The sequence below is a fragment of the Athene noctua genome, chromosome 4 (genome assembly GCF_965140245.1).
Source record: "Athene noctua chromosome 4, bAthNoc1.hap1.1, whole genome shotgun sequence".
NCBI lineage: Eukaryota > Metazoa > Chordata > Aves > Strigiformes > Strigidae > Athene > Athene noctua.
The window spans coordinates 30,287,742-30,309,726 of record NC_134040.1 but is presented as its reverse complement, the minus strand read 5'-3'; positions in this window follow the sequence as shown (position 1 = coordinate 30,309,726).

Here is a 21,985-nt window from a genome sequence, read left to right as displayed (position 1 = left end):
GGAGGGCTAAAAGAGAAAGACAGCAGGATTAGGTTAGATAAAAATGTAGGACACAGGCAGCAGCCATGACAGGTGTAGGAAACTAAAACAGTCAAACAATGAAATTTTACCACTGCATAGTGACACCTTCTTACAACAGAATATGAAAGGCTAAGAGAGAGAAAGGTTGGAAGGGAAGGGTGCAGAGGGCTGCTGATATGGCTGCTAAGTCTTTTTTGCAGTGGTTTAAAACAGTTTACCTTGGATTAAAGCCAATGCAAAGGGGTAGCATGTTGATGGTGGTGATTCTCCCCCTCTACTCTGCTCTTGTGAGACCCCACCTGCAGCACTGTGTCCAGCTCTGGGGCACCCAACGTAAGAAGGACATGGACCTACTCAAGTGGGTCCAGAGGAGGCCACAAAGATGATCAGGGGGCTGCAGCACCTCCCCTGTGAGGACAGGTGGAGAGAGTTGAGGTTGTTCAGCCTGGAGAAGGCTCCAGGGAGACCTTATAGCAGCCTTCCAGTACTTAAAGGGGGCTACAGGAGAGATGGGGAGGGACTCTTTATCAGGGAGCAGAGTGATAGGATGAGGGGTCACAGTTTTAAACTGAAAGAGGGTAGATTTAGATGAGATATGAGGAAGAAATTCTTCACTGTGAGGGTGGTGAGACAGTGAAACAGGTTGCCCAGAGAAGCTGTGGCTGCCCCCTCCCTGGCAGTGTTCAAGGCCAGGTTGGACGGGGCTTTGAGCAACCTGGTCTAGTGGAGGGTGTCCCTGCCCATGGCAGGGGGGGTGGAACTAGAGGCTCTTAAAGGTCTCTTCCAACCTAAACTGTTCTATCACTCTAGATCCATGCTACCACACACACACCCCTGAGAGCTGAACTCTAGCTAGACAACTCTGGCCAGCTGAGACAAAGCATTCCTCCCAAACCTCCCAGTATTTTTTAGCCATCTATTCTCAGAGAGTTTGTCTTTAGTGCTTCAGGCTGGTTTGCCCCTGAAGAGCTTCAACCATCTGTAAGTAAGCTTGTCACTGGAGAACTTGCTGCAGGTAAAATAAAGGCGAAAAGATGCTTAGAGAGAAGTAGAAATGCCCTCGCTGAAGAGCTTACTTTCACTGTTGAAAAGTCATCCATTTGAGTTCATGACTCATTTACTGCACTGAATTATTTTTAGTTTAGGTGGTTGTTAAAGATGGAATTATAAGAAGTAAATGTATGCCTGAGTGCTATTCCAACTACTTTTCCTTGACACTGTGAATTGATATTGCAGGCATCATTACATGGCTCATACTGTAATGGTTAGAGACCTCTGTTAATAAAAATATGCTTTATACACAGCCTTCATGTTAGCCCTTTTTTGACTGATTAACAGTTGACTTTAAGCTATTTGATTCTCTGTAAAACATTCAAAAATATCCATTGCCTTTTCAGCTGAAACAGGAACCTTCTATACATTGTCTAAGAGGGAAGGAAGATGGCAAGGAAATTGAGTATTTCATTCTATAGTTACCTAGATATATCAAGCCTGTCTACTGAAATTTACAGAGACATCAGCTGATAGGTCAGTATAAAAGAGACATAAAAAATTAAAGCCAGTAAATAATCTACCCCTTTAGAAAAGAAAGGTAAGCGGCACTTACAATGCTGAAGGATTGCACTACAATTTATGTCACAGAATTTTAAGCTGTTTCACAATGGGCTTATTGCAGGTTTTCAGTATGGTATTTTAGACTGGTGGTCAGAAAAATAGGAGCATATGTGCTCTATAGAAAATAAAAATCATAGCAATGATGTTTCATCCACAGGTTAGTAGAAATATTCATATGTGTACAGTTAACTTGAATTCCTAGCATCTTAGGTTACCACTAATTTTTTCTGTAAATATTTTACTTCACACTTGTTTGCTGCTCAATCAAGTATCATAATGGCAAATAAAAATAAAGATGGAAGAAAATTCTAGAGCTCATCTAAGACATGGCTGAATTTAAGGGAATTGAATGACCTTTCAGATTGGGAGAAACGTAAATCAAATTGATTAATTGATTTAATCAATTGGTAAATTCATTTAAACATGTTCTTGCTCAACATCCATCAGGAGAGATAATTGCATAATTAACACTAATGAGCTATTTTACAGAATCGTTTTTGCATTCTAATAAGATTACAAATGTAGTTAATAGAAATATTTTAACACAGGTCTCAAATCTGCATCTCTGTAATGGCTGACAATGACTGAAGCATTCAATTCATGACTGTGCTTTCATGGACCACTTTTGATATTTCATTAACCACAAGCCCATGAGTGACAGGCAATCATTCTGATCCAATCCATGTTCCTGCTCCAAGACAAAACCAACAGTGTTTGCACTGTTTCCCCCACTGTTTGTTGATTGATGATTTCAAGTTACACTAGTGTGTGCATAAATATTTGTGCTAATACCATTCAGAAGGCTGACATCTCTCCTTCTATAGGGCAGGACCAGCGCTTGCATCTGCAAGTCTTTTGAGTATTCTCCTGCTAGATTTCTCAATAACTTCAAGGAGCATCTAGAGGCGTCATTCTTTCTTCCCCTGACAGCCATCTTCAAGACAGTCTGCTGTCAAAACTGATGTCAGTAGCATCTCTAGTGCTGTAATTGTTTCAACAGTTATTGTGTTGAACTCCTGGATGTAACAGCAACATGAAATCATGCATATTTAATGAACTAACCTAGATTACAAATCTCAGGCTTAGAAACGCAGCATTAAGACTCTAGACTTAAGAAACATTTTATACAGGACATATTCAGATTACCATGGAGTCCTAGCCTTTAAAACCCAAGTTAGTTTTTGTCTGGGCAGAAAGAGTATTACTTTTTCACATCTGCAGAACTTCAAGGCAATCAGTTTTGTTTAAGATTGCTTGTTGTAAGGGAAATTTGAATGGAATCTTAACTAAGATGTCTGTTACCAAGTGACTGATAGCAGTGAGAAATAAAATGCAGCAGCAGCCAGTGGCAACAGAAACTGAAGTCATGATTTTAAAATCCGATGGAACACTGTCATCTGGTGGCAATTTGAAGAGGGTACAGACTCCAAACTGGTTTTTGTTCCACAGGCTTCTTCCCTTTGAAGAGGATTATTTTAATAATCAATTAATTTTCTTCAAATTATCTAGAACTCAGCCCAAGGTCTGGATTGTTCACATCATTAAAAAGAAAGCTTGGCACCACAGATCCTTCTAGTTAAGCCAGAAATAAGTTACCACAAATTACAACTTATACTGGAAGCAATGCCTTAATATTTTGGTTCTGTGGACTGTCATGGGCTCCTGCAGCAATCCAGCCAAGAGTTCCTACTGGGCACAGAGCAGATTTATGCAGGAAGTTCAGAGGAAGCTGTGGAAGTGATTAGAAATCTAACAAAATGAAAAATTCACATGCTACATGTGGGTTGTATCTTACTTAGCAAACTGCTGAGCAGGTATCTGTCGCAACAATTCAATCAGTAAGCATGTCTGAGAGAACTCATATAAATGTTTTTAACCATGAAAAAACAGCTCAGCCATTTAGGTTTTATAACAGTAGGAAGACACTATTGTTGGAAAAATTTCTGGTTTCTAATTTCAGGGAATTATTTGTCAGAGCAAAATCAGTAAGTGTCAGTTAAGATCTCAGCAAAAAAGGTTATGATCAAACATGTACCTGAATACCTGTTGTCGAGAGACACCCTAAGTCTGTACCATGATCCACAGCACAGTCTGAAAGAACAATGTGTGAGCCTGACAAAAACAGTTTTAGTCCCATAATTTGGACAGAAATTTACATGAAGTCTTGCATATATGATCTCTTCATGACAGCTTGTTACCAGGAACTCCTGATCCTGACTAAGTTCAGACCCAGAAAAGGGCTCAGCTTCTCTTACATCTGTCTCTCAGGCTGTCACTGTTGCTGGTGCACACCACTCAGGGACCAGCCAGCAGGCCATTTTGGAACCAAATAGTTTACTGCCTTCTGGGCCATGGCTAAAGCTCCAGTGTGTAGCAAGCTGTGGAACTGACTGATAACTTTTATTATGTCTACTGAAGGGACTCAGCAAGTGATAACAATAAGACAGGGCCAGAGATAGTGGCTGTCACTGAAGGATCCAGGGTGATGCAAGTGCATCACAAGAACAAACCATGCTTGCAGCTCTAACACAATACAAATGCAGGTAAACTCAACTGTAAATGGAAAAAAACAAAACAAAACAAAACAAAACATATTGAAGAGGAGCTCCACATACTCAGAACATCCTGGAATCAAGGAGAAGCAGAATAAACAGGGCCAGATACTCAGCTTTGCTGAGCAGGGAGACAGAAGAGGATAGGGTTGTTCCAAGCCAGTCAATTCTGTAACATAAAACCACTTGAGAATTTAAAGGAATGATACACTATTACCTGCAGATTTACTAAAACAGGCTTGTGTTCTAAGCATTTGTGGTTCTTTCTCACCACAACAGACCAGATAGGAAAAACAATTGTGGTGGACTAGAACAAGCGTTAGTCTCTAGATTTTTATTGTGGTAGTACAAATGCTGAGGTTTTTGGTTACTATTCATGCAAAGTTTTTCCGGCTGGAATTAGAAGTTTGTGGGGGACACAGAAAGGAAACTAGATAAATTAGCTCTACATTTGTATTTTAAATTTCTGGCCTTGACCATACACACAAGATTGTTTGCTGACAACTAAATCCCCTTTGGTAGAATTAGGTAGTTATCATTGATGAGCTGGTCACAGCAGGGACATGGGAGGAAAGAGAGTTACGTAGTTTATAATTTGTTACTGCTTTCTGGCAGAATTACCTCATTTTTCACTGGCAAGAGCAGCTTTAAAAATTTGTACTTAACTTTCCCTGCTAATGATGAAGCTGGTAAAGTTTCAAATTAAGGTTAATTATACAGGATACAGCTCCTTATGCATGACATTCGGTCAGGACTTCACAACTGAAGGCAGTCTGTCACTGGTTGCTATGTGCTCCTTGTTTAAGTACAGGATTCATTCTTTTTCTTTGCAGTGAAGCTGTTAAGGCTGCTTACAATTTAAATCCACCAATCCAGAAGAAGCAGTAGCAACTACATCAGACTCAAAATATAGATGACAAAATGAAATGCTAGATGAATTGCTGCCAAAAATAACAGTAGTACCCACCATTTTAAGATTATGGGGAATGATTCAGGATACCTAAGTAACAGTTATGACAGGATGGATTTTAGTTACCTCTGTTGACATCCTAAATTACAGTCTGATCTCTCTAAAAGTCACTACACAATTGTGGAGGTGACTCTGACCTGGAGAAAGAGACATGTCTTCTGCCCAAAACTCCTTGCAAACCAGTCCAAGGCAGACAGATGCCTGAGCAGCCCTTCACCGTGTCCTGGTGATCAGGGCACACAGCTAGTATGAGAGACAGATTTAATTCACTTTAGGGTCAGCTGAAGCTGGAACCATTGCTCTGACCAATGGACCAGTAGACCAGAAACAAGCAATAGTCTCACCACCACATGAACTGGCTCCTATCAGGAGAGGCATGTACAATATTTTACAGTTCCCCACACTGTAAGCTGAGAGCTAGATCTCTTCCTCAGAAGAGTCAGGGCACCCTCAGAAGGCACCTCAAGCCTACAGATTGTGAGGGGAGCAGGAGGCAGATACTTCCATAGATCTGCAGTGAGAGATGCAATATGTCTGAGTGAGGACTTCCCCACCAGCTAAGAGGAGGGGACTGTCTGGTTCCTCTCGCTGCTTTAGCTCTAGCAGCTAAAATTGATTAAGTAGTGCACATGTTAAGGACAAAAGCCAGGCAGATCAGATTCCCTCCATTACCTCGTTTATTGCCCTAAGCAAGTTTTGACATAAACAGTATCCTTTTTATTGTTATTTCAGCCTCACTGGCACTGAGTAGCCTGCAGGCAGATGGAGAGAAGAGCAGAGAGAAGGGTGAGACATAATCCATAACTGTTAACACACTGGTCCTTTCCTTCAAAGTTTTGAGTTTTCAAGCACTGTCTTGAATAACTGCTTCGCAATAAAAACTGCAAGTTCACTAAGGACAAGGGTCATTTGTTATTCCTTTGGGAAGGAATATATTCAAACTACAAAGCTATTGTTTCCTGCCCTTGACCTGAATGATCCCTAAGGATCTGCTCTTCTGCCACTCTCGATCTCCACACTAGCTACTCTGCAGCTCCCTGTACATCTAAAGGCTTTTGAGGAAGGAACAGCAAGACAGCTGTACTCAGGCATTTCCCTTTGTCAGGCATTGCATTGCCTTCACTCAGCCCTTTAGACAACTTGAAGTGCCCACTAGAATCACTGTTCAGCAGAGGCAGGCAATGCCTAAAATTTGAATGAGCAATCCCAGGACAGACTTATCTGTGCCTGCCAAAGCCTTGGACTCCTCTACCAGTTTTTCAAGTGTCTGACTAGCTAGGGATCTGTGCCCATATATAAGCATTTGAAGGAAGGCCTTGAGAAGGTACATGGAGTGGAAGGAATACAATCCTCATATTGACTCTACTTTTAACCCCTGAATCTTAAGCAGGATTGACAGAAGAGAACAGCTTCCTGAAGGTAAATGAAGTTAAAAAGTCAGAGTAACAGAGAAAAAAAAAAATCAAAGATTTAATAAGAGTAATAGAAAAATCATATTCCTGTCCTCAGACAGATGGAGAGGGAAAAAGATATACTCATCAGCTGTCTTTCTGATAGTGATGTGAAAATTACTAAGTTGCAACAGCACCTGGTAAAAAGAACGCAGTATTGACTGCCAGGGACAATGAGGACCACAGCAGCCAGGCTGTAAGAACAGGGATAGAAAAAACTCAGGAATGTTCCAAAAAAGTGTTCCCAACTCACTGACAGCACCATGAACTCTGAACAAGGACAGGACAAGTACAGGATTTGACAGATCTTTTACATGTCCAAAATGTACAAGATCACTACGTATGCAATTTCTATTCCTGAAAACAAACTAGGTAGTGGTAGAGCAGTATTTGATAGAAAATATGCCGGAGATTGAATGAAATTTAGGGGAACCTATCCTGCCTGGAACAAGAACAATAGTCTGGTAAAAGTCAAGAATTTGTTCAGAGCCATATCACAAACACAGATAAGGTGTCAGATAACTTAAGGAAAGCATGTGAAATACATACATAAATTGGCTGAAGGTTGGGAACACGTGTGTGTTTTGTTTTTAAACAAAACCTTCAGGTGAAGGAAAAATAAGTTACAAAGACAAACTTATGATACACAGAACAAGATGAAGGATACTTCATAGAGGAGAGACTACTGTTCTGCAAGCAGATTTTTCTTGCCTCTGGCAAGGAAATACAGTGAATGTGAATGAGATTTTATATGTTCATAGTATTGATGTTGGTAAAATCAAGCAAAAAAAAGTGTTTATAAAACTTTGGAAAGCATCCACTGTATATTTGATGACAGCCTAAAAGCCCATATGAGTGTCAAGCAAACAGCAGAGACCTGGTGGATGTGTTCATTTAGAAAGATTTCTTTGGTTTAAATTACAAGCAAGAACAAGAAAAAGACTAAAATTCAAGTCAGCATAGACAGCACAAAAATTAATACTTTCAGGTGAAGCACATGAATTCAGGTTAATGACATTGAACTGAGGTCAAAACAACCCCCACAAGAAATGAGAGAAAAAAAGGTAGACACTCTCAAAAGCTTCTGAAGGTTTTTTATGCTATATTACTTTCTAAGTTAACAAAGCCAGGTATATTCAGAAGCTACATGAGTTACCATCAGGACATCAGCTGCTTTTATATATCTTGTTTCCTAACATTTTGCTACACAACAATCTGGGCACAGAGTTTGCATGTAGTCTCCAAGTACCTTCACCAAATTTATAATACGCCCAGAGCCAGAATCATCACTGCATTGTAATGGTCTCTCCATATTTTTTTACATAGGGGTAACTATGTGTATGATGCACCTATGAAGTCCACAATATTAAATAGTATTTGAATACATCCACACAGGCATCAACATCTGCTGGGACTGTAAACATTACAGCCTAAACAACCAATCTTAACTCTTGGCCCTCTCTTTTCAGAAAACCTTGACACAAGGTACTTGAATAACAGACTCATGTCAGATATGAAAGCCATGTTAAGCCATATTAATAAAATAAACTTGACATTACACTGAGGTTATCTTCCTTCTTGACTGTATTATAACTCATGACAAACAACATGATTGCTGTCATTGCAGCTAATTTAACAGCAGTTTTCGGCTTTCAGAAAACTGAAGCTTTTTCTTCTCTAAGTTAAGGTTTTATTTACTTTTTCTTGCATGTTTAAACCATTTAAGCAGTATGATTTTCTTTGATCAAAAAGCTTTTCACATCAATGGGAGAAGATACAATCCTTTCTGCCAAGACTATACCCTAGCTGCTCCGCATTCACTGCGGTTTACTTCCCTCCAGCTGATGGGGATATATAGAGAGTCTGTAAGAAGATTCTCACAGCTCTTTAAATGCAGAAGTACTGATTTCTTCTTAGGGGCTGGCTAGCTGAGCTTCATATTTGTCAGCGGAGACAGCACTGCCATCAGCCAAAGCATGGGTGTATATCACATCTTAAGGACTTGAGTCCATCATTCAAAGTTCTGGCAAAGTAACCATATGTAATTGACTCAGAGGTGTTACTGATGTTAGCATAAAACACAGATTGACCGTATGATCACAGAGCAGCTCTAGTTGGAAGAGACCACAGGAGGTCTCTAGCCCAGCCTCCTCCTCAAGCAGAGCCAGCTGTTTGTTCAGAGCAGACTGCTCAGGGCTTGATCCAGTCATGTCTTCAGAACCTCCAAGGGTGAAACCTGCCTGCTCCAATCCTTAACTGTCCTCATATCCATTCAGATGACCTCCCCACAGGTACTGTGGGACTGCAGTTAGCTCCCTCTCCTCTCTCTCCTCCAGGCTGAACAAGCGCTAGACTGCCAGCCTCTTCTCACAAGGAAAGGGCTCCTGCATGACCAGCTTGGTAGCTCTCTCCTGCACTTGTTCCAGTTATTAACATCTTTTCTGTTTTGGCTGGAGAGACAGAGGCAGAAGCAAACCTAGATGCAGTATCCAGATTTCATCAAACAAATGCTGAACAACGGGAAAAATCACTTTCCTTGATCAAGCTACATTCCTGTTAATGCAGCCCAAATGCTGTTGTCCTTCTGTGGTGCCAGGGCACGCTACATAACCAGCTTATTCCTCAGCCAGTCAGCATCCAGTTTGTATCACTGCAAGGGTTTATTCCTTCACAAGGCTATTTCTTGCTTTTATCCTTCAATTTATTATGGCTCAGCCTTTGCCTGACTAGAAGATCTAAAAAGCAACCCAAAAAAGCCAACAAAACCACCTATTAGTTATCTAATTCCTCAGCAGTGTTGGTTGCATAAGAGTAAGTTTTAGACTTTCTTCTGAAAAATAACCACTTATACAAGAATTCCAGTAACTGTAGATTCAAAACAAGGATATGCTTCAGTGGAAATTCTCCTGCTTCAGGCAGGCATGCAGCTGCACCTAGAGCTGCTTTAGTAAGAAATGCTTCCACCCCTTTGGCTGAAGAGGAAACCAAAGCTGTTCAAATATTCATTGCCTTCAGAAGAATAAGCAGAAGTGCAGTATCTCTTTAGTTTTATACCCCAAGAGACCACACATTCAGAGTGACAAGGGATTCCCCCCCCCCCCCTCCTTCATTCCATATTAACCATAGCATATTGTATCCAGGCATAAGTACCTCTCAACATCTTGTCTTAGAGAGCTACCAGATGGCCTGTAGCACTCCAGCTGTGTGGGCAGTTTGTCCATAACACTATAAGCCATGGGGGACCCTAGATGATCTGTCCCTTTACACACTGAGATACCATGCTAAACCACTTGCTTTTCTTTTAGTCAAATAGGTTACTCTAGAGAAAATCTTAAATAAAATTTCTTCTCTATAGTTTGTATTAAATGGGGGTACTAAGGTCCCCTATTTGTCACCTTTCTAGTGGTAAAAAGCCTATGATCTGATTTGGGAATGACACCTCAGTGATGTTATTGCAAGTCCATCCAACTCACAGCTGAATGGCTTCTCCCCACCCTGCCCTTACTTAGGGGCAACAGTTACATCTTAGAAGACCCTTGACAGAAAAAAAATCTATTTTGTAGTCTGACAACCTGCTGCTCCTGGAGTACCTCATATTAGGGATGCCCAGGTCTATCATGAAAGTACACCTGAACCATTAGGGTTCACAGCAGAAGCTGTGCCTCTGCATCTTAATGGCAGTAGAGAGGCTGTTGGAAAACAGTCAGCTCACTCCAGGGAACTTTTCTCCTTGCAGTAAAAAAAAGTGCACAGTCCCTGACCAATGGTGCAATTTCACAGACAAGAGTGTTAGCGACTCCTCACACAGGGCAGCCACATGTTAAAACTTAACAAGTTGCATCTGAAACCCAGATAACTTTATGGGTTGGCTAGATATGCAGGCAACCAATCATCAATATGAGCAGGCTTTCAAACAAAGTAATGTAATGATTAAATGTCATTAAGTAATCCACAAGGCACTGGCTAGAAGGAGCAGGCAGAAAGAAGTATCCTCATGCACTTTGTCATTTTTGATCTCTTGATACTGATCCAGCAGCAGAGATTCTGGCTCACTATATTTAGATCTCAGACACATGATGCTTAAGCTGCCATACGCCATGGCTAGGGTTGGGAACTTCCAGAAACTGTTTCTAAGTACAAAGGATATGTGCATTTAATCAATTCCTCAACATGTTTCATAACATTGCATAACTTATCTGTGTGGTTCATCAGTTTATTTACTCCTCTTTGCAGCAATTGATCAACCAAGACATTGACAAGTTAATAACTTTGTTTTCTTCTTACCATACCCTGTTTGGAGTGCTTTGTTTTGACACCTGTGAATAAGCAAATGAATACTATCATTCTGCTTTGCCCCAGGGAAGTTAGAGATCCATAATTCCAGTTTTTGATGAGATTTGTACAAGATGTTTGGAGGAGTCTCCAAGAGAACTCTTCATCAGAATTAACTTTTCTATTAAGTTAGTCACATTACAATTTACCCTTCCAAATACTCAAAATGAAAGTGCCCCTCATTTGCTTATGAAGGCTGCACCCTATGATGAGATCCAGCAGCTCTTCACAGATATCAAAGCCATGCCCTAGCCAGAAGCCACAGGGAAGGCAGGAATGGAAAGGGACTAAGCAGACATCTCCCTTTTCCAAGGGAGGGAAACCCAGACAGCTTGAAGAGAACCAGTCCCCAGTGAACTAGAGCTCACTTACAGATGCTTGCAGCTTAAGAAATATTACCTTGTCTTTTGCAAAGCCAAGAATAATCCCAGAATTTAATGCAGGAAGTAGTAACAAAAACCATACTGTCAGAAGATCAACTATTTCATAGAATATAATCACTTCAGCCCTATTAAGCAGTAATGAGTAGCTGAGAAGGCCGTTTTGGATTAAATTTGCATGGCATGCTTATTAACATCATTAGTCACAAAATCCCCATGGGACCTGCATGCAGTTTGACACCCCATCTGAATGTCATTGGCTGTACAGACAGGGAGACAGCCTTGTCAAGACTCTGACAGATTATGACCACCCCTTCTCTCTACCAGTGTCTGCTAAGATTAAAGAGACAAAAATGCAAGATTAAGCTTTGCTTGCTAGCAAAGCCCCATGAGAGGTTTTCTGTCCTCTCAGAGTATGACTGACCCTTAGGATGCAGCACAGTAGCTGCAGACCAGTATTAAAGCAGGTCCAGTAGACAATCCAAGACAAGTTTTGTCACTAGGTATGTCTCAAATGCTTCTCTCCTCTTTCCTGCTTCTCCACCACATCTTCCTTCCTCTATATTCCCTGAAAAGAACTATCCCAAGCAGAATATCTTCGCAAGTTTGCAATGTGGAGTCTAGCATATTGCTTTGGATATAGTGTCAAAAGTGTTCTTGTGCACTTTTACATCACCTAACTGAAGGTTGCAACAGAACATATGTGAATAAAAGCACAAGATGGCATTTTGGTCAAGTTAAGGGTGGAAATTTTTAAAAAGTATACATTGCTTACTTGAGCTGCAGAACTTGTGCCCAAACAATTAGCAAGCTTCAAGAAGAGGGATATTTACAAATAGCCAGAACTTCCTTCAGTTACATATTTAGTTACGGCCATTAAATATTTTAAACTATTACATTCTCTATTTCAAGGTTTAAGATAAATCAAAAGACCAAATTGGGATTAAATAATGCATATTATTATTTCATACACCTTTCTGGAGATCATTTGTACTGACTAGATTCAGGGATGAGACACTGAATAATATGGACTTTTGGTATCATTAGCTGAGGCCTCAGGAATACCATGATTTTCTATACATCAGAACATATGTACAATACAGAAGGTAGAGGTGTTCATTATTATAATTTTACAGATAGGAAAACAAATGCACAGCAGCAAAAGAACTTTCAGCTTCATGCAAATAATATGCAGGACAGAGAAGGTAGTTTTCAAATCTCTACCCTAAACAGTTCTTAAAAGCAATTCAAAAGCAAAGTGCTGTGATACACTTTCATACAGAAAACTGAGAGTACTGGAAGTCTATTTCCAGCCTGGCTTATGCACAGCTTGTGCTGAAGTCAGACTTCTGCAGATGTCCCTAAACAGGACCATACTTCAGTGTGTTTTGCTACATAAACCACCCTTCGTATTCCTTAAGCCCTCTGTTTACTTTTTTTCTTCCTGTTACCTTCTAATACCAAATACAGCTCCATTATTAACTGTTCTGTGCTATGGCAACTTAACATTTCTACCTATCTTGTCCTTTCAAAAGGGACAATATTCAGAAAATACACTGCATGTGTTCCAAACATTACTCCTCTCAAGGCTTTCTAAAGTTACCTACAAGTGCAGAGAATGCCACGTGAATCTTTCCTGCCTACACATTGGAAGAGTAGCAACAAGATTTTATAGTATCTTGACAGAGAAGTGTTTAGGCTTTTTCAGCTTGACAAAACATCACAGTTTGCTTGGACAACCCTGCCCTAAGCACCTGAGAGTATTTGATTCTTGTCATCCTGATGAGATGAATCTGGATCTCAATTCAGCTGGTCATTCTGCACCAGTATTGGATTACAGTTCTGGCACAATGCAGCAAGCACATCTGGTACTCAGGATCAAATGATGCCCAGGTGTGGTGAGGGGTGACTGTGGAACAGTTGTTAATCAGACTCAACTTACAGAGGTTTTATTTCTCTGAAGAGTTACCGTTCAAAACTCAAAGCCTCAGGCTTGTGAGAAATTATGAACCAACTTCATGAAGGATGCTAAGTGCTACTAGATAAATCATAATATCTTGCCTAGCAGCATCCAGAAATATTTCTGCTGCCAGTTGTATGCAACCCTAAGAAGAATAAGAACTTGAAGGATCAATATATCCTAAAGAACATGATGGTCAGAACACAGTATAGATATCAACAATAGTAAGGAAGATAAACACACTTGTAACACACAGCTCTTAAAAAAAGATGGAAGAGAGGAGTGAATGTACCATACAGTGCTTCAAAGCCAGCTTCAGAAATGTATGACAGCTGGCAAACTATGATTCAGTTTATGGCTTGTTTAGCAGGTGTAAATCATATTTTTTCCTCATCTTTTATAGCTTCCAAGGAGTACAGCTGGTTTCTGAAGCCTTCAAATTGATCTAGACCCTGAGAATTGAAGTTATTATATTCAAAGTTAAGGTATATAGACTCAAAGCTTTGATTTCATCTGGCTCAGATCAGCTGTAGTAGTACAGGCTTAATTACCATGTGAGTTCCTAAGGGAAATAAGGCCCTTTATAGTTCTTATTCCACTGAAAACTGCATGCCAGATGCTATGGAAATCCATATGATCTGTGCCAAAAATAGGAAAGGAAAATAGAAGAATAATTATTATTACAACAGAAGCTTCAATGGGATCCTGGAGTTTTCTGGGTTTTTGTGATTTCAAAAAAAATAGGTATGCACACTCAGTTTCATAAAATAACTAGTTGTTTTTCACCAACTCAAAGTTTTCTTTATGGGCTAAGGGTCTGTATGTCCCTTTTCGTACAACCAAATGCAGAACCAAACAACTCTGCCCAGCATGCACGAGCTTCCTGGACACCCTCCTGAGGATCCAAGGTCCTGTGTCAGATTTTGTCAGCTGTCTCCATATTTCCATTTTAACTTGTACCAGACACTACACATAGCACAGAAGTACTGCCAGGTCCCACAAACAAGTCAGACCATCCTGTTCATGATCTCAGGGCTCACAGACCTTAAGCAAACACAGCACTATCACACTGTTTCACCTTGTTTGAGAACATGAAGAGTCAGACATCTCATCCCACCATAGAAAGAAATCTACACAACACTCCAGTACTGATTCTGCCAAAGCAAGGGGACAAATCTGTCCCAGCATGGCTACATATATCATTTCTTACATTGCTTAGAGGTCTATAAGGCCCTGATGAGGTTGGTCCTAAAACAGTTCCTTTCCTGTCTTTGATACAGTTTATTGCCAAAAAACACCCCAATGAAACAGTAAAGGCAAGCTATATAACTTGCAACTCTATTATACAGTATGTAGCTATATGGAGTGGAAAAGTAATTTGGAAAAAAATCATGACTGAAATAGAGTCCTTATCTTCCACTCCTATTATATAAAAATCCTCTGGAGTAAATGAATGTGAACATATTCAGTTGGTTCAGAACAGTGAAATATGTTGCCCAAAACGTGTACTTTAAAAAAGCTGAATGTTACAGCATACACTGAAATCGCCCTTGGTATGATTTTTGTCTGTTTCTAGGCCAAAAGGCACACAGAGGAGTTCTTGCACAGGCTAACAGAGGAAGTAGTACACTCTGTACAGACAAAACACCTGGTTGAGCTACCTGTTCTCAGGGCCAGAGGAAAAATATTGATCATTAAATGCTTATGTATTCCCTCTGCCTGCAGAAATCCACAGTACAAACAGCCATAGCAATATAATGCACTGCCACCCTGAAGAAAGCTTCTCATTGATGAAGCATAGCAGCTTAAAAGCATTTAGACTGAAACACGCTAAGGCAGACATCTCACTGAGAAAGGTATTTTGTCAACTGTCCTTAAGCAATTCCAAATAGCTTTTAGTATACAAGCACACTTAGTTCATATGAAGTATGAATTGGGTGCCATCTAGATCTGACCTGAACTTGCATGCTCCAGTTCACTTCTGGTTACTTGGGAAGGAAACACTAGGGTTGCTTCAGAAGAGCTCACTTGCATAGAATCCTGTACCCCAGCACTGTGAGTTCGTCTTCTCCCTCCCCCATCTCCTCAGCCTCCAACCACAGAAGCTACTGCCAGCAAAGAGGAGGTGTTGCTTTCTACATCAGAAAATGCCTGTCTGGTGTCAGAGGGTTTCTCCAAGCATGGATCTGTGTAGGCAGTGACAACACTTCCTGCAGTTTCCAACACTTCTTGACTTGCACACATACCCTTTCAGCCTGTTTTTACCCAAGGTTTTAGGGAGTTTCCTAGAGCAGGGAGCATACCTTCTTCCCTCCATCTATTCTAATAGGTGTAAAATGGGTATCAGCTGCACAGAAACCCCAAAATAGGAAAGTATCAAGCAAGAAAAGCCAAACAAGAACATCCAGGGCAGTAATTCTCCAGGTGTGGGTAACCTTTACCAGGAAGCTAAAGACTATTGCAACTCTGCATCTGCAAACCTTAGCACCATATAACAAGAACTTAAACACAATTCAAAAGCTATTTCTCAGTACCCTGTTCTGTCATACAAGACTGAATATGAGAAATTATTGTATTTTAATTTTAAGGTGACTTATGTAAATATTAACAGGATTTCAGTAGGAGCACAAGATGAAGAAAGAAAAAAAGAGAGGATGTAGGAAATGGAGATAGTATTAGTCCAAGGATGTAACAGGAAGCAAGGAAGATGTCTCATAACCTGAATAGAAAACAAAAAGATCAGGAGGTTAAAAAAAAAAACAAAACACCAACAAACAAGTCCCCATCTAGCCTGTTGCCCTGGAAATGATGCCACAGCTTAACAAGAGGCCTCACTGCCATTGTTAGTTAGACATGGTAAAAATATATGCAGTTCTCCAGCTGTAAATCAGCAACTCCTGACCAGTTGCTGCACAGGTTTTATGAAGCATTCATATGCCTGCCATATTCATACCATTCAGAAGATGTTCTTGTTTTGTATTGCTGCTCTTGCCTTTGCGATCAATTAAAGTTCCTGGGTGTAGGTGATCCTCTGTATTACATAATGCTTCTGAGTTTCTCTTCATATTCACTCCTAAGTGTAGCTGCTCCCCTTTTGGTCTCACATTTCAACAGCAAGCTCAGCTGCCAGTGTAAGGACCTAGTGGATGCCAAGGCAAGCACAACACTTGGGTTGTCTTGGCGCTCTGTTTTAGTTCTGTGCTGAGTCTATGAGGCAACACCAGCACACATCCACTTTTCCCCACCTTAATTACTTTTCCCCACCTTGATTAACAATTGCAGTGATTCCTAAAGACTAACAGATGGTTCACTTTTTTTTCTCTCCAGAGTGCTATTTCATTCGTAGCACAATAGAGAAAGCTAGTATCAATTCTTTATTATTACTGGACTGAACAGGACAGGACAACAGTACCTCTTCACCTCCTGCTTGGTGCCACCACTGTAAGCACTAGAGAGATGAACAGGCCAGAGCTTCACAGCATGATAGCCTTAACACTTCTTCACACTCTACTCACCAGCAACACCCTTAGTAATTCCTCTCTTTAGCTTTTCTCCAAGAAGTTCCCACAGCACAGGACAATAATATCTGTAGCTCTCAGAACTCCTCAGATACTTAACATCCATGAGCAGATCTGGGACTGGCCTCCTGTCCCACAAAATGACATCAAGTCCTCACCTCCCAGAGCTACTCTCCACTTCAGACTAATGACTCTTTTTCTTTCTTATAAATGGGTTTAAACACCACACTTATTTCTAACAAGGCAAACCTCTTCTCATGTTATCTGTACTCCCCTGCATAACTTATATCACAGCTTCTCAAGCCAGAACACCCTTTTCCTCCAGGAGATATAAGCACCAGACTAAAACACATAACCTCCCCCAAAATACCATCTTCCTTTGTATCATAGATGGCAGCTGCTTTCTATAGGCCCATCATTATGTTAATTAGATCTTTCTCGCAAATGGCTGCGGGCTGAGTGAGGTCCCAAGGTGCTCAGCTGCTTGCTGTATCAAAATCCCCATCCATTGAACGCTGCCCTCTGCTAGAAAAATTCAGGAGAAAGGAGCTAGTTGATAACAGGCAGCATTTGGATGTAGCATGTCTCCTTCAGTCATCAGTTCTCTTGGCTGTTGAAAACTGGGTGAAGGAACTTCATACCAGAAGTACCACAGCTGTCACTGATTATTATATTCCTTTTGTATCACTTCAGAAAAAAAGTTTTAAAAATCATCATTGATGAAACAATTCTGCAAGATGCAAGTATGAATATGTCTGTGGAGGAATGGCAGTTTACAAGATTACCTCAGTGGTGATAGGTGAATAATGGACAACTGTGATGCTCATTGATGTATGTAAAGGACTGCCCTAGTAACTATGGCACACTGAATAAAATAATCTGTGTCTGGAATACCAAATAGTAAAAATCCCAGTTCTGTTGCAGCCTTTAATTTTAAAGGACAAAACAAGAGTTTGGTTCATACTTTAAGAGCAGTCTTGTAGCACAAGGGATGAGATTCCCAGTTTGTCAGAAATTTAAAAAATCTTTTAAGCTTTCCTTCCTAACTGGAATGAAGACTCAGAACTTGGTAATTTCCAGCATAAAGGATGTGTTTCAGAAAGTACAAAAAAGTTCATGCCGACTTTTCTGAAATCAAAGTAACAAGGAGTCACCTTGAGACCAAGAATTTTCTCTGTCTTTCAGTCCTAGGAGATCCCTCTATAGTCAGCCTCTCCTGGAGCAGTGAGCTCAAAACCCTGTTTCAGTTCTGGAAATTTCTGCCTCTCTTCAGAGAGTTGAAGTCACCTCTGCAGAGCCATGATCTCCTGTAGTCTCCTTCTACGACTCACATTTATTGCTCAAAAAATCTCCATCCTCCTACACGTTTATTTGAGATCTAGCACTGAAATTAAATAAAACCTGCTAAGGAGTTATGAGCTGTAACCATCTGAATTCTTCCCTCTGCAGCATGGAAGGTTAGAAATAGAGTAGGAAACTTATAGAAGGTTCATGTCTTACTCAAGTCATTTAACTGGCTGTATTCCATGTCCACACAGAGGTTTTCTACTTTGGTCTTTGACTCTTTAGGTGTGGAGCTGACATTTTAGCTCTCACAGTCTTCACTCACATTGGCCAACAAGCCAGAGCCAACTTGATAATATTTTGCAAAAAAGCTTCCTGTCCATGGCAGTCAGGCTGCTGATCACCTCACCAGTTCATTTTGCTAATCTAGGCCAGAGGTGTCGCAACTGCACTTTCCATCTATCCAACTGTTGCTTCACAAAAAAAAAGTTTTTATTGTGCCTGGAAGTATTTTATCTGTTCTTTCTGGGGGACCTCCAAAACCCAAACCTCCTTCAATCCTGTAAAGGCCTCATCTTCAGTATTAGCCTTAACTACTTTGCAAAACTTCAAACGTTTCACATGCCATTTCCTTCCTTTGGATCTTCAGTGATTCCTGCAAGCACTGCCATTTTTTGCCCCACCTCATCTCAACAGGAATATCCCAGTTTCTTTCCTTGCAGATGGGACCTCATTTGGCAGTAACACAAATTCTTAGCACAATTATCAGTGTAGATCCACACATGTTTTAAGAATGACATTTCCCTGTACTCTGTACCTTCCTGACACTGCAGATGATTAACACACAGCATTTCACACCCACAGACCACATGCATGGGTGACAGGTGACTCAGACAAGCAGACATCTCCTCTCTGTTTGGTGACAGAGATATCCATGGGAGGAGGGTCCTCACCCATGTACTGAGGTCAGTGCTCACTTTCTGATGATGGTTTCTTAGTCATTCCTTTCCAACAGCCATAGCCTTTGAGAAGGCTGCAGCCCAGGTTTCTGCTGGGTGTTTGTCAAGTGCACCCTCAGCCCTTTAGTGCCAGGTAGTGCTGCCACAAAGGTTGGCTCAAAGCTTACATGGAGGATGACAAAAGAATCACCGCACACATCATTGTATGTTGGAGAATGGCTTGCAGAACAAGGCCATGGGTCTGTGCAGGAGCTGATTACAGCCATCTGAGGTAAACAAAGGAAAAAACCCAGGGCACAGTTATGCTAACAAAGGACTGTTATGCTAACAGAGGGAGAAACTGAGGTACAGAGCGGCCTTGATTATGATGGTAAACAACCTTGGGAAAAAAGCAAGCCAGAAGGAGGAGGATGTTGTGACATACCTGAAATGCCACAAGGGGTTGGGATATTATAATGTAACCTTTTAGATGTATCCAATAGATTTATGATTAGTGTGCATAATTATAGTTAGTGCTTATATAAGGTGTGATTTCTTTCAATAAAGTGGAAGCTTGCTTTACCATTCATACTGAATCTATTGCTTGCTTCCCCCGTCCTCCGCAATTGTACAAGGCAAGCAGGGAGCTCTGCCCAATCAAATAGCTACAAAAAAGATCAGTTTAGTTGGCCTCCCTTACACCTGATACCACCAACACAACCACAGTCCCAAGAGATGCTGCTCCTCTGAGGAATGGAGCATGCACAAGACCATCTGCATCTAGATTAGCAGAGCTCTCTGGCTCCAGGACTTTTTGCACCATCTGTCCCTGGCCTTAAGACTCTTGAATTCTCTTTTTCTCTCTAGCCCTCGTTCTCCATCAATTTCCCTTAGTTACCTTTTTCTCCCTATTTCCTTGGCCATTGTCTCATTGGGCAGGTGTTCTGGGCTGCTGCTTACCAAAACCATCTCCAGACACAACCGTTGCTGCCTTCTGTGCATCCCACCTCTTGGTGACAGATGGGAGAAGTCCCATTGTGCTGGGTCCTGTCCACCCTTTCACCACCATGCTCAGAAAGCGTGTGCTTGTGCATACTTTCCAGGGTGTCAAAACCAGCTCTTTGAGTCAGGCTTCCCAGCAAGAGGGCTGTGCCAGGAGGTACTTGCACATGCTTTTATGGTCTACCCAACATCCTTGCAGGTACAACCAAGTGAAGGAAGAGGGAAGGAACTCAGCAGCCTAAAGGTTAGGGGCCAATTCCCAGCTCTTCTGAATCCCAAACCAGATCCTAGTGTCTTATCCCAGGACATTCCTCAGCCTCTCAGAAGCTGCCTGCTTCCTACACAAGCTATCTGGCAGCCCTTGGATGTGTAGATCTGCTGCCCACACAGTGGCTGAACACAGATGAGTCAAACACCTGCAGTGTTTAGGTGGTATGGGTATAATACATCAAAGAACAGAGCACTCACCCTAGAGAACAGACATGTGATTTCAAACACAGAAATACCTAACTGTTGACTTCTGTAAACCCCTCTTCATGTTGCCAGATGAAAGCAGCCATGGGAGCCTCACATAGAGGCTGCTGGCAAGATGTGAGCCCAGACAGTCACCAACTCTTCCTGGCACTATGGGAATCACCTGCCTCAGAGATTAGAAGAAAAAGAGCGTAGGACACAGGCCAGCCCTTGCTGGGGCCAGGGCTCATGGCAAATCACAGAATCGTCTAGGTTGGAAAAGACCTTGAAGATCATCCTGTCCAACCATTAACCTAACACTGACAGTTCCCAACTACACCATATCCCTCAGCGCTATGTCAACCCGACTCTTAAACACCTCCAGGGATGGGGACTCCACCACCTCCCTGGGCAGCCCATTCCAACACCTAACAACCCGTTCTGTAAAGAAATGCTTCCTAATGTCTAGTCTAAATGGCTGTCCACACACTCTGGAGCCAGGATGCAAGGCACAGAGTCCTTAGCATCACCCTAGCAATGCTTCTTTGCCAGACCCAGTTCAGATTAGACACAAATTTAAACACTGAGGTGATGTCTGTACAGCCAGGCAGATAAACTCACAGCAAGCTGCATTTTCTCTGCTGGCCAAGAGAAACAGGGTACAGACCCATCCCAGGGGTACACTCATTTAGACAGGCCTCTCCCACACTGGTGGAATCCCTCTGAGTCTGTCAGCCTTCAAGGACATCCATATGAGATGAGTCTGAGGCAGATAACCCAGAGAAGGACAGGCTATGTCGTGATCTGTCCTTTAAAGGTAATGAGGACCAACAAGTGACTCCACAGTGTCTCAGCCCTGAGGTGCTCTGCAGAATTTACAGCTCACAGAAATGAACAGCAGTCCCCTGGGGCTCAGAGCACACCTCCTTGAAAGTCTCTGTCACCACAACATGTACAGTTGTGGCTGCAACAGCCTACCCCACAAAGGCAAAAACAAAGAAAATTAAATCACTCTTAGGATCCCTCTCAGCCACCAGATACATTAGCTTCCTCATTACCCAGATCCACCATTGCCAAGGGATTTCCTTGGGGTGTAGATATCCCTTCACAGAGGCTGAGGACATCATAGATGTTCTCTCACCCCTCTGCTAAAGGTAAATCCATCTGTTGGGACCCCCTAGGAGTTGGTGAAATCAGACAGCAAGATGCCCAGCATGCCCAGATGGCTGCTTGGCAGAGCTGTGGGGATAAAGAGGGACCATAAGGAGACTGCATAATGCTCAGTAGCTGGCAACCCCACAATACCCACAAGCTGCTGGGTACACTGACCCCGTGCCAGGCACGCTGCTCCACAGACACCCCAAGGGTCCGTATTCCTGTTTTCCTTCTGGGCCTCAGTTCTGCTGCAGGAAGGATGTCCTGGGTATTACAGATACACCACGTGCTCCACTGCCCCATTCCCCAAGTGTGTACAGGAGGGAATGGACAGCTTATTGCCCTCCTCCATGGG